Genomic DNA, 12,715 nt, shown 5'->3' with positions numbered 1-12,715 from the left:
TACATTGTGAAAAAGCCAACCCATAAAATCATGTGACCAGTAAGGTATAAAAATTGGTGTCTATTGAAAGTTTGTGGGCAGACACACTATAGCTTGTATGCTGTGGGTGTGTTCCTATTTGTTAAATAAAACTAATCTTATTTTGTTTTAGACGATCGGTGATGTCATGATTTTATAAGGATTTAGAATTTTCCCCACAGGAATAAAGCAAAATATGAAGGCAACTCGCAGTGTATGGAGCAGCACGGCCTCCTTGCACCTTCCATGCAAACAATTAAAGGGGTTGTCCAACAATGACAATGATCTATACTTAGGATAAAGTTATTAATCTGAGATTAGTGGGGCTAGCTAGAGAACCAGGACTCACACAGATCAGCTGTTTGTAGCGCAGTATATGAAGCTGGAAGCAGACAGCTCTGTACACTGTAGTGGCACGACTGTGCTATTACAGCTCAGCTCCCATTCAGTGCTCTGCCAGGTGATCTGCCATGAAGTTCTCACTTTCTGCACTGTACACAATGTTAAAGAATGTAGACATTCTCACTGTGCTGGCAATTCTAGGGTGGTAATGTCCAGTGCCTGACGGGCTGCAGAGGACCAGAAGCATTTCCTGATGCTGGACAGCTATAGAAAATGGAGACCCCATTTATAAGGGATTGTCATCTCTAGCCATTTTTAAACATAAGAACTGAGTGAAGATGCAGGACCCAGTGAGGGAAGTCAGTGACCAGGGTGAACTGAGCGACTTATCCCTAGGAGGCCAATAAAATCAATAGTTCTGGCTGCAGTCAGCAATCTATCAAGTGTAGCTTGGTGCTCTGTAGTTTACAGATGACATCCCAGGGTCTATCCAGTGAAGCACTGCAGTTTCAAAATGAGAAAGGTGTCATCTATAACAACTGGGGCAGCCACTGTGGACCCTAACAATCAAGAGTACACTATAGCACAGGCAGTAGGCACAGAATCAGGGCGCCCCCTCACTTTAATGTCGCCTCTTCTGAGTTGAGATTCCAGGCAATCTACCACCATAGAGAAAACTTGTATTGTATACAAGTGAGAAAAGAGCCCTGATGGACCCCACTACTCTGGCAGAAAACTCTACAAAGTTGATCTTTCCATGCACATAAAGTTGGTCTTTTCATGCACAGCCAAGAAGTGTGTGTGCATATAAGGAAACAATTTTAGACCTCCATGGGTACTCCAAGTGATGCATTAGGATGACCCGAAAAAATACTTTATAAGAAACACTCTCCTTCACACTGGACAGCTAAGAGGGTAGGGGGCAGCCAGATGTAGGTATGGTGAATTACAGTGAAACTGGGTTATACTGCAGAGGATCTGGGTTAGGTACACAGGCAAGAATCTTGGAATCCTCTCACCCACTGCCGCACCCTCAACAAGAAGGGTGAATGTGATTGAACAAAAAAAAAAAAACAAAAACAAAAAACTGCAGCATAAGCCTGAATCCTTGTGTAAGCAAAGCAAGTGAAAGCAGGTTGCAATATACTTCCTTGTGGGGAAGTAATGAATGTTTCCAAAATGAAAGCTAGGAGGGGTTTGGTGGGAAATGGAGCCACTGTTACTATAAGAAGAAAGAGTAAAACATTCATTGCTCCAGAAAGAGTGCTAGGTAGAGGGCTGCACTGGCACGCCATTTATTTTTAGTTTCTGTCCAAGCCTGAGTAGTTAAGATAGCCAGGAAAGAAAGGCCAAGTCGCAGAGCTACTCATGATGCATGCCAAGCCATGCCCCTCAGGCTTAACCAGCCATGCCTTGGTGTTTATATGGGGTTCTGGGTTAAAAGCTGTCAGCCAACAGCTGGGAAAATGTATGGTCACCATAAATATACTTTATAATAGCTTAAGGTGATCCTACATTAAAACATTAGCTAATGAGGTTACATTAGGTGAAACAGCTCACTTTATGAGCACAAATGAGATACACTCAGATTTCCTGATGTTATCAGTAGGCACAAATGGTTTCTCCACAGCCTATTTTGTGTCTAGACTACAGCAAATAGTGATTTATGCTGCCCTATCTAAGAGTTGTATGTAAAAGAGGAAGAGAAGCTGACCTCATACTGTATATAGGCTTATAATTTTACGCATAAAAAGCTGGCTAATGTTATCCTGTTATATTGTTTGTTATTGTTTCTGAAAAATTAGCTTCAATAAACTCTGATTAAATACAAAAAAACTGAGTAAATCCGTGTGTGCATAGACAGCAGACTGTCAATCACTGTGTGAGGGCGGGGTACCTACCCAGTCCATATGTAAGTGACCAAACAGCCTTTTGTAAGAGGTGGGTTTGGTGTATGGTGCCTACCATAAGGCCCTAGTTAACAAGAACGTACAGGCATAGCCAAGCAATATACACTACATTGGGCTATCTACAGCTGCTATACATTCACCCACACAGGGAATTATTACCCCAGCCAGTGCCACTTGGGGTCTTACACTAGGTTCACACTAGTATTCGGTTTTCAATGTGCACGGTCTTACACCATTTTCATGGATCCTTCATACATTACAGAGTATGAAGGATCTGTGAAAATGGACAATAAGACATGACCTAGGACTGTCAAAATAAGGGTCATGTGAATGGCCCCCATTCACCGACACGGACATTAATACTACCATTAATCACTGTTGTATAAATGTAACCTTACAGTAATGGTTTCCCTGCATAAATAGAAAACGTTACATTATGTAAGTCTATGGATTATTTATCTGCATTATTGCAGCTCCTCCTCAGCTAAAAATACTCTTATAATTTTAGAGGAGCATTTTTACTTTTTCATATAAAATGTAGCGAAACCTCTGCGTGTCAGGCTTTGAAGCCGTTCACATCACGTTTGGCTCATCAGTTTAATGGAAGATGTTCATTTGGACAGAGCGTTTGTTTGAACAGCAGGTGACAGACTGCGGAGATCTGGAGTGGACTGGAACTATAACCTTCTCCTCACGTCCTGAAGGCCAGCTGAGCACAGACAAGTACTGTGTTGGGTTTATTAATAAGGAATCTGGACATTTTTCTTCTGTGATCGCACCACCTGACATTAGTATTGTTTATTTATACAGCACCATTAATTCCATGGTGCTTTACATTTGGGGGTTACATACAGTACACAGAATATACAGGTAGATATAATACTAACAATGACCGACTGGCACAGTGGGGGAGAGAGGACCCTGCCCACGAGGGCTTACAATCTATGAGGAGGAGGGATAGAGACAGAAGGAGAGGGGGAGACAGTTCAGATGGTGGTGTGGAGATAGTGTTATTGGAGGTTGTAGGAGACATCTTTCAATCTTTATTTATAGAGGGTGAGCCCATAAAGTTTTTATATAGGTTCTTAGTTCTTTTTTCTAAGGAGTTTGAACACCCTTAAACTGTAGATTGTTAATATCACACATGGCCTGGAGGTGATGTTCACATTAAAAAAACAAACAAAAAAAAACAGTATTTCTGGTTCAAGCCACCAAAAACTAGCACTGCACTAGTGAATAGTACAGGAATAAAGAATGCACAGTTGTCACAGTAGGCTCGTTCACATCTGCGCCCGGGACTCCGTTCTGCAGGTTTCTGTTAACTGCACAAAACAGAGGCAGGAGAGGGAAACCTGCAGGACTCTCTCTCTCACCCATTCATTTGAATGGGTTTGAAAGCTGTCCGGCCATGAGCGGCGGTGAGCGTTTTATGCTCTCCGCCGCAAAACCGTTTTTTTTTAAATCCGGACACAGAGTCGACATGCAGTACTCTGTGTTCGGTTTTAAAAAAACTGTTTCGTGGCGGAGAGCATAAAACGCTCACGGCCAGACCCAGTCTGTGGTTTCTGTCTTCTTGCATGCAGAAGACGGAAACCACAGAACAGAGACCCGAACGCAGGTGTGAACCCAGCGTAACAGGATAATGCACACAGTAATATCACAGTGCAGAGTTACTGTGAGTGTGGAATTACAGAGCGCCAATACGGTTAATAAACAGAGTGATGTCACAGTACAGAGGTAATATACAGTGACAAGTACAGGGATAATGCACACACAGATCACTGTGTACACTATGACATCACAGGATAAGAAAGTATTTAGGATATCACTTTATGATATACTCTTCCATCATCCAAACCATGCTTAGATTTGCACCTTCTAAGTAGAAATGGGTAACAAGGGGAGGGGAGGGGGAACAAAAAAAAAAAAGTTACAGACACTGGATTGAAAATAAAAAAAATTTTTTATTATCATACACTTATTGGTATTGTATAACTGACAAGACACACAGTTTGTTGCAGATTTGCTTTCATAGGAATCAATGACTATCTTTTACATGGGAAGAATATGCAAATCTGTCTCCCATGATGTTAATATAGTGAGACAGTGCCTTAGTCATGCAGCCCACTAGGGGGCGTGACTGAGGCACTGTCTCCCTAGATTAACATCATGGGAGACAGATTTGCATATTCTTCCCATGATCCCTCACAGTGGAGCGCAAATGGCTTGATAAGTCTCCATACAGCTATTTGGTGGTCTCTCCCTAAGGAGTGACAATATCCCCTTAGATTTTACAGTGAATTATAGGTGCAAGTTACCCTACAGCTGCTAGCCAGGGTAAAGAGAGTCAGGATAATAACCTATTCTAAGGATAAGTCATCAGTAGTATAACCCTGGACAACCTCTTTAAAACACTTGAAAGCCCATGACACACACAGTTAATGATGAAATGCCACATAGTATTACCAACAGGTAAATAAGAGCTAACAGCATATATTGCTTAATAATCTAAGGCAAACCACAAAAACAACAGGAAATTAATTTCACAATGAGGATTAAAAGTTGGTGACACTTACGTAAACCATGAAGAGCCAGAGCCCTTCTCACATAATCATACAATCACAACCTAACAATTATGTAGTGCTTTACAATCACAGTAAACAAATGAACATTCATCGCCCATGAAAATACAATATATGACCCTTATCATTAGAACAAAGTGCTGATTGTGTCTCATGGGGGAGTCACTTATGTAACTACATTTGGGCGAACATAAATAGAGCTACATGATCCAGTCTCTTAGCCAGTTAGGAGGTGACTTTTCCATATTATTAAAGCAGGCCATGATGAGGTGCCCAGGGAGACAAGATTTAGGGGGGTGGGATATTTTGTATCTTTTTCTTATTGCAGAAAACAAATATAGCAGACACAAACTACACCACAGCTTCACAATTATACAGTATATAGTACAGTATATAGATTGGGTGGCATGGTGCAATTGAGATAGTACTAGTGCGCCTTAAAGTGGAACTAAACTTTTGAAAAACTTTATTTTCTAGCGGCATGTGTGATGTTAATAACTTTTATAATGTACTTTATTAAGGGGGCTCTATCAGCAAAATCATGCTGATAGAGCCCTACATATGCGTGAATAGCCTTTAAAAAGGCTATTCAGGCACTGTAAAAGTTATATTAAACTACCCCCCGTTTTAAAATAATAACCTAAACAAGAATGTGCTCTACTTACGCATCGTGCACGCTGGGCGGGCATTCAGGGTGTGTTTTCATCTTCATCCACGCCTCTTCTTCCTCCGATGTCCTCGGGTCCCGTCTTCCTCCGGCGCTCGCGAACGGACATTGATTTAAAAAAATGGCCTGGGCACATTTCTACACTTCTACAACGGCTACTGCGCATGCGCCCAGGCTATTTTTTTTTTTTTTTTATCAATGTCCGTTCGCAAGCGCCGGAGGAGGACAGGACCCGAGGACATCGGAGGAAGAAGAGGCGTGGATGAAGATGAAGACACACCCTGAATGCCCGCCCACCGTGCACAATGCGTAAGTAGAGCACATTCTTTTTTTAGGTTATTTTTAAACTGGGGGGTAGTTTAATATAACTTTTACGGTGCCTGAATAGCCTTTTTAAAGGCTATTCACGCATATATGGGGCTCTATCAGCATGATTTTGCTGATAGAGCCCCTTTAAGCTTTGTTCCCTTTCAGTGAAATCTTGTATTTACCCTACCCCTTGTTTCTCCATTGAGAGTTGGACCTGTATGGATTTGCATGTAATGTAGGGAAAAGGACAGGGCAGGTCACTTTAGTTATACATCCCAGGTATTATAAAACATACCTAGAAACTTGCTTCTGGTGTTGTATGAAAGGAGATTCCCATCTTTCAGGTGACACTATGGTTGCGTCTCTACCTGTATTATTTCCAGAGATATCATCAGTTGTAAGCACAGGGGGATTTGGAAATTTATATGAAGCTGCAGCTGATGCCAATCCCAAATGTGTTTTCAACTTATTATATCTCTGGAAATAATACAGAGAATCTTTCATACAACACCAGAAGCAAGTTTTTAAGATCCCGAAATATAACTGTAGGAAATTACCCTCCACATTTTCCCTTCTTTATACATGCAATCCCGTACACTGTAAGGCACCACTGTCTAGGGAGAAGCAAAAGAAAGAATAAAGAAATGCAGCATTTCACAGAAAGGAGCCAAAAGTAGTTAATAAAGCATAATACAAAATTTATTGACACAAATATTGCCAGAAAATCAAAAAGTTGTCTGAAAGTCTAGCCACATTTAAAAATCTTATTGGCTAACTGCAGATTAAAACTGCCAGTAGCTGCTTCATATGGCAAGCTACCCAATGAGCCACTGAGCAGGCTTACTATAGGCTGCTGAATAACAAAGCTTTCTCTGCGTGACCATACGGTGTGTGACTCCTAGGCCATAGAATAAATAACCTATCACTCACTTGATAAGTCCCTGCCATTCCAGTGCTCCCCGCTGGTCTTTATTTCTTATGCTCAGCAATAATAACAGTTGCAGTCAATCACAGTGCACTGGTACAGTTCATTAATTATTTTATGGCATTACCACCACCCATGGCCCTACTTTTGACTCATGGAAAAAACATTTAAGAGCAGCAAAAGTGTGGCATAAGACTAGGCTGACATATCAATTTAGCTCTGGAATGGACTTTCTATTGGGGAGGGTATACAGTTCATAGGCTAGAAATGTCATTCAAACATATACCGTAATGGATTTTTTTTATCAGGATGAGGAAAACTCAGTTTGGATATGCTTTCAGTCTGTATATATTTTTCTGTGTCAGGGAGAATACAGTTATATATAGTGTTACCACCCAGATTAAACAGCTGTAAACTAGAATCTTAGATGTGGCCAGAAGTGCCATCATGGCGCACTGGAAATAGAACTATATTCCCCAGAAGCCTGAGTTTATAACTTAATTCAATATACCTAACTAAATCGAGATGGAGGTGTTGGAGAGAAAACCCTGACGTGATTATTTGCCCTACAACTGGATATAGGTTTCATGTTTATTCTTTTTCTTGTCTCTCTCTTTTATACCAAGGACAAAACGTGTTTCCCCATTTGAGGAATGTATATTGTACTCTTTGGCTGTTTATTTTTCTCTTCCTTTGTTATTTTTATACTAAAAATAAAATAAATAAAAAACAAAACAAACCAGAAGGAATTAGACAATTTATTGCTTTTTATTGTTTTGGGCTCTTTGTGTTTGTTTGTTTTTTTATAGTTAAAAAAAACTTAACAGGAGAATTTTGTGATTATTTATAATCAAACATAGTTCTATATAAGAAGCAAACACTAGGGTTGAACAGATCTTGAAATTTCAGGATCGTTTTTAAAATCCGATTTCCGATCATTTTCCATTCGAACCCGATCCCAATCCTAATGCAAGTCAATGGGATTTTTTTAATAATCGAAAATCAGATTTTAAAAACAATCCTATTCACTACACAGCATGGAGTTCAAAAATTGTTTCACTGTGTGGTGATTAAATAAAAATCTCCCCGCTACTTAGCCCCCCTGGTGTCTGCTTACCTGCACAGATCCGCTGCCGCTCCCAGTTCTTCTCGGTCCGGTCCTCTCTCATTGACATGCTTTCAGAGCGCCATGCGCGCCATCACCTCCCTAGGCTAGTGTTAGAGATGATGGGAGTAGGCGAGGCTTTTTGTGGTTTAGGATCACTCACGTCTCCCTTCCCAGTACCCGCCCACACTCTCCTAAGCCACAAGCCCCGCCCTCTCCCAGCATCTCTAACACTAGTCTAGGGAGGAGGGGGCGCTCTGAAGGCCTGTGAATGACAGCGAAAAGGAGCAAAAAGAACGGTGAGCGGCAGTGGATCTGTGCAGGTAAGTTGAGCGAAGTTCGTGAGTAGATAGATACTATCTACTCTTCTGTTTCCTCCCTGCTGTGCCATATACTGGACTCTGCTACATCTCCATAACTGTACATTGACTTGTCCATCTACTCTTCTGCTTCATCCCTGCTTTACTGTATACTCAGCTCTGCTACATCTCGGAAAAGATTGGGATCAGCATTCCGATCACGATCGTGAAATTTACTCGATCGCCGATCGGAATCCGAACATTTCTGATCCCGATCACTCAACTCTAGCAAACACATGACAAAGCTAGGTCCAACATTAAATGCTTTTAACTCATTAAAGCAAATTAACCAGTTGCAATATAGGTTTGCACTTTTTGCCGTTCAAACAACAATAATGAAAGTGCAGGGCTAAAACAATCTGTGCCCTACATCTACATCTAACGCTGGGTTCACACCAGTGTTTCAGCACTCCGTATTAGGTTTCCGTCTTCTGACAGCAGAAGACAGAATCCTGTCATGCCGAGTCCGGTCGTGAGCGCTGGTGAGCATTTTGAGCTCTCTGCGACAAAACAGTTTTTTTTAAACCGGACACAGAGTACTGCATGTCCGACTCTGTGTCCGGTTAAAAAAAAACGGTTTCGCCACGGAGAGCATAAAACGCTCACCGGCGCTCATGGCCGGACACTTTTCAAACCCATTCAAATGAATGGGTTTGAAAGATGTCGGCAAGTTTATGTCTCCTGCCTCTGTTTTGTGCAGGAAACGGAAACCTGCAGAACGGAGACCGGGGCGCAGATGTGAACGAGCCCTAAGTCTGCTGTAACTTTTCCAGGACTTTTGGAATAGCATTCAGTATTGAATTAAAAGGGAAGCTGTAAAATTCTCAAACGTAAAGAATAGTTTACCTGAAAGGAAAAAATACACACACACACACACATACATATATATATATATATATCATCCTGATCATTTTTCTAAACCTGATAACATTTACCATACCTGATAAAATAGGCAAACAGAAAAGATGGAGATCCCTCAGCACATCATGAGTCACACATCTCTGCACCCTGAAAACAAGATTAAAAAATAAAATATTACTGATAATGTCCACATAGCCACAAATCTTGATTTCCTTTGTTCAGTGAAATGAATCATACTATCTATTGTATTATTTTCCATTTCAGATGGTGCATTAGCAATTTCCTCTGAGGCGCCACTGCTTCAGCTCAACGGTTTTGCACGGATATTGGCAAACTTCCATTTAGAAATCTTTGCCACTATCTGAGTGAGGATAAACCATCTTCTCATTGAAACCATATCACTTTCACCAGCAGAAATTGTACATGTTTATAGTGCTAATCTAGAAAATCTAGATGGAAAATATATTAACACTGAGTGATAAAGTAGCTAAGAAATCATAAATATATGCCTCAATGTTTAGTTGATATACTAAAATATATATATATATATATATATATATATATATATATATATATATATATATATATATATATTATACCGTATTTTTCGGACTATAAGACGCACCGGACCATAAGACGCACTAAGGTTTTAGAGGAGGAAAATAGGGAAAAAAAAAATTTTAAGGAAAAAAAATTGGTGAAATATTTAATAACCTAATAATATAATATTTCACCAATGTAAATAGAACCGGGGGCTTTCGGACACAGGGATACCAAATGTGTATGTGTTTCACAGTAATGTTTTTGTTTTATATGTATTCTAGGGATATGGAGGTGATTTGAACATATATCTCTATCTATCTATCTATCTATCTATCTATCCGTCTATCTGTGTCTGTCTGTCTTTCTGTCTATCTATCTATCTATCTATCTATATCTAATCTATCTCATCCATGGATGGAAAGAGACACCCTGCAGTGAAGCTATGCAAGAAGAGAAAAAGGGGCGGGCCAGACGGGTGAAGGAGGTGTGGTTTTCTAAGCAAACTTGAAAACATGCCTCTTTCACCTGTCTGGCTCGTCCCTCCTTCACTGCCTCTCACATCTTGCTCCGGCAATGAAGCCACACAGACAGGGAAGTAGGGGCGGGCCAGACGGGTGAAGGAGGCGTGGTTTCAAGCTTGCCGAGAAAACCACGCCTCCTCCTCCCGTTTGGCCCGCCCCTCCTTCCCTGTCTGTGTGGCTTCATTGCCAGAGCCAGATCTGAGAGGCAGTGAAGGAGGGGCGGGCCAGACGGGAGAAGGAGGCGTGGTTTTCTCGGCAAGCTTGAAACCACGCTTCCTTCACCTGTCTGGCCCGCCCTTACTTCCCTGCCTCTCATATCTCGCTCCTGCAAAGACGCGACACAGACAGGGAAGGAGGGGCAGAGCAGGCAGGCACCGTGCTGCTCTCCTTTTGATTCTCATAGACAGGACACAGACGCTGCACACGCTGCATTCGGACTATAAGACGCACACACATTTTCCTCCCATATTGGGAGGAAAAAAAGTGCGTCTTATAGTCCGAAAAATACGGTAATATAAATATAATATAATAAATATATGCCTCAGTATATATATTGCCTCAGTGGTTTTTGAATAAGTTTTTATTCACATGCTAATTGGACTAGTGCACAATGCATCGTGCACCCCCGTTGCTATTGTTTCCTATGGGAGTATACAGCACAGGTTGCTGATGATGATGACAACTTCCTTTTTGCACACACACATAGGAGATAATAGAAGAGAAGAGTGCTGCTGGGAACTTCCTGTGCTGGCTGGAAGCTAATTAGCATATGAATAAAAACGGACTTATTCAGAAACCACTGAGGCAATCTACATACTAAAGGTAGGTGTGGAATAGCATTTCTAAAGGCTATGTAAGGATGTGATTAGTTAAAAATGACCTTTCCCAATGATAGAGCCCCTTTAACCAAACCAATATAATGTATACAGTAATGGTAAGTAAGTAATGGTAAGAGAAGAGTTAAAATATCCATGTATGTACCTATAAAGATATTGCTAAGTCATATACGCAACATAGTATTGCAAAATATCCCTATAGTTAGTACATACTTGGTGCAACCTCAAAAGTAATGTGACTGTGCATGCGCTAAATGAACAGACATTCATTTAGCGTAACACCACATTTCATCTGCAGTTGCACAAATACATGTTTTTGGGTCAGTATATTGCATCAGTATTTCACAGCCAAAAGCAAGTTTAGGCAAAGGAGAGGGGAGAAAGAACAAACAAAACAAAAAAAACCTGTTCATTATAGTTTTTCTACATTTGTGTTCTACTTCTGGTTTTGGCTTGCAAATTCAGGTAAACATTCTAACCAAAACTACACAACTGTAAATGACAACTAATCCGGAGGTTGGTCAAATATATGAAATAATTCACATCACATGATAAATGGATATATGCCTTTCAACTAGTGGGAATCAGTACAATTGCATATCCTATTAACATGCGGCTTTATAGTATCATACCAAGGACTGGTGTATGTAAAATACAGATCCAACTGCAGAACATATTGTACAGAAGGCAGATTGGTAACCTTCAGAAACTGGAATACATATATATATATCAGGAAGTCTATTGTAAGGCTTGTGAAAAGCAGATAGCACATATAATAATCCTGCTCTTTTAGATAATGCTCAGGACAATGACTCAAAGCGTCAGTGTTTACACACATAATCTCATGAGCCACTGAAGGAGGGAGCGTGAAACGGGAAATGTGAAATTTGGATCAACACCAGATTAAAATTGTTCAGGTCTGTGTGTGCAATGATCCAAATTCAGAAAAACACCTGAAGAATAAAAAGAACAATGAATGACTTGGCTAGCTGGATAAGGACAAGAAGCCGCAAAGTGAGATGACTCAAACCCATCTCCTTTCTCCACCTTCTGCCCTAAGGCCAGGGCCCCGTGTGGCATCCATGTGAATCCCATCCACACATTGCAGAAAAATCCACAGTAGAAATACTAGGATTTACAAAACAGTCACATTTTGGGAAAATGACAGCATATCAATGATACCTGTGGAAACGCCGGCGGTTTCCCTATAGGTATAATTGAAGCAGAAAGTCTGCAGAGGAAAACTCTGAAGAGTCCCAGTGAAAAGAGCTGCAGGAAAAACCGCAATGTGTACCCGCCACAGTTTTTCCTGAAGTGCTTTAACTGCTGCCCACTATGTGGGGCCTTAGCCTAAAGGAGTGAATGATCCCCACTAGAAAGTATCCCCAGTACTGCTTCTATGGAGTTGGTCTTCCACATCAGATTGCGTGCTTCAAGTCAAGGTGGGCAAAAAAAAGGTCTACGTCTATCCATATATTTAGATAACAATGTGTGTGTGCAGCAGGCAAAGTGTGTTTTTGGTTAAAAATAAAACAGTTAAAATGTGATAAAACACAAACACAGGAAAGGACTGGTAGAGCACGCCTACTGACTCAACTGTGCCTCAGCATATGTTACATGCAGGTTTTGTACTGGATTCATCTTCCACAATAACACGGTGTCCACAAGGAACGTACTTCTAGCAGAATAACTGACGTGGACAAACATTTGTAATGAGTTTTTCTCACAAAGTAACTT

At 40.8% G+C, this 12,715-nt stretch overlaps 1 protein-coding gene across 4 annotated transcripts in view; it reads right to left on the bottom strand.

Moving 5' to 3' along the window:
* Positions 1-12,715, bottom strand: part of OSBPL8 (oxysterol binding protein like 8) — a 159,271-nt gene that overhangs the window by 135,227 nt on the left and 11,329 nt on the right. For 3 of the 4 annotated variants that reach the window (XM_075274333.1, XM_075274340.1, XM_075274336.1), the window contains exon 2: positions 9,158-9,225. The exons of the other annotated variant lie outside the window; for it this stretch is intronic. The gene's annotated coding sequence lies outside the window, so the exon portion shown is untranslated. The remainder of the gene's footprint in view (positions 1-9,157; positions 9,226-12,715) is intronic. 4 annotated transcript variants of the gene reach the window in all.

This window comes from Leptodactylus fuscus, chromosome 5 (assembly GCF_031893055.1).
Source record: "Leptodactylus fuscus isolate aLepFus1 chromosome 5, aLepFus1.hap2, whole genome shotgun sequence".
Lineage (NCBI taxonomy): Eukaryota > Metazoa > Chordata > Amphibia > Anura > Leptodactylidae > Leptodactylus > Leptodactylus fuscus.
The sequence above is the reverse complement of the archived record's forward strand: the minus strand, read 5'-3'. Positions and strand labels throughout refer to the sequence as shown.